The sequence below is a fragment of the Echinops telfairi genome, unplaced genomic scaffold (genome assembly GCF_000313985.2).
Source record: "Echinops telfairi isolate 266 unplaced genomic scaffold, ASM31398v2 ScPeMD7_70;HRSCAF=299, whole genome shotgun sequence".
NCBI lineage: Eukaryota > Metazoa > Chordata > Mammalia > Afrosoricida > Tenrecidae > Echinops > Echinops telfairi.
The window spans coordinates 65,380,016-65,381,537 of NW_022103968.1; positions in this window are offsets into that span (position 1 = coordinate 65,380,016).

A 1,522-nucleotide genomic window follows, 5' to 3' on the forward strand; every position below is an offset into this window, starting at 1 on the left:
ACTCTTATTAAAGATTGGAAAGAGATAAAGTTTGATTCCAGGTACAATTGGAAAAAACAAAACACAAACCAGAAATCTAATGAATATTTACACAACAGAGACTTACAGGATGAGGTCAAAGGGATTCTGGAACGAGACAAGTTAAAGTACCTTTTATCCCAAAGAGACATTGCTCTCGTCATTGCCAGCAAACCATCAGTGTGGGGGAGCCCAAAGTGCCTTCATCAGGAAATATTGCAGCATGATCTAGCAATTGATTATCCTGTTAGGTTGACATCTGGCCCTCAACCCCATCCACGGCTACTGGGTAAGTCTGACTCATAGCAACCCTGTAGGACAGAGTAGAACTGCTGTCTGCCTCATCTTCCTCCTGAGGAGCTACTGGTTGAGGCTCTTCACGAGCCCATTGCTGAACCCACTGCTTGACTAGGGCTCCCGCTGGCCATTACGTAGGCCGAGCCCAGCAGGGAGAAGGAAAAGCCCTCTCAAAAGAGGTCCTGAGATTTCTTCATATCTTGCTCTCAGAACACAGTTCAAGGTCCATGTTCTCCCAAACTTGTGTCTGTCTCTCTGTGGGTGTGTTTCTGAGCATAGGTGGACACATCCCCAGTCTGGAGATACTGACAAAGGGGAGTGTTTGGGATTCCTGGTTGTGAGTTTCTCAAACTTAACCATGGAGTAACTGCATACTTTTTGATTCATGTGTTTTCTTGAAAAAGAAGAGAATGGCTAGGAGGAGAAGCTACACCTCGAGCTCTGTTACCCAGGCGTCAGTGGGAGGAGGACTTTGGTACAGGATTCCAAGGGGGTCTGAGAGCTGAGGCTGCGGAGGGCAGGATTAGGGCCCGGTACTGAAAACGACTGGTAGATAAATAAATAATACACTTTTGGTTCAGGGCTTACAGGGCTCGAAAATATTTATGTGGCAATGAATAATGAAGGTGCTAAGGACGAAGAAGAACACAGCTGTGCGTATGAAGTAGAATAGCAAAAACAGGTAAACTTTAAAACAAATGTGTTTGTATATTTGCCAGCAGAGTGAGCCTGGCTCAAAGTAATTACTCTTTGGCAATTTCAATTAAAAAGCAATTCATTCCTTCAATGGTCTAGGGGGCTTCAATAAGTTCATGGAAAAATTCCCTTCTTTTAATTCCATCTTTCCATGTACTTTTTGAATCCCCCTCAAATTGGCCCATCTATGCCCCCTGTTTACCTAATATTCCAATTCTTAGAGAAAATAAGCATACCACATCACAACTACATTGTGAGGAAATCTTTTTGTCATAGTTAGCTAGATGAGTGTTGCATTCTGGAATCTCACTTTTCACAAATGTTAAATGCAACTTTAAAATAAATAATAAAATATATTTGTAATTATTAAAAACATTTAAAATATCCTTTAAATATTTTAAATTAAAAAATTTTTAATTAAAAATTAAAATATCTATTTAAAACAAAAATATTTTAAAACATTTAAAAAACAAGATTAAAAATGTGTTTTTTATCAGATGCTTTTGTTAAA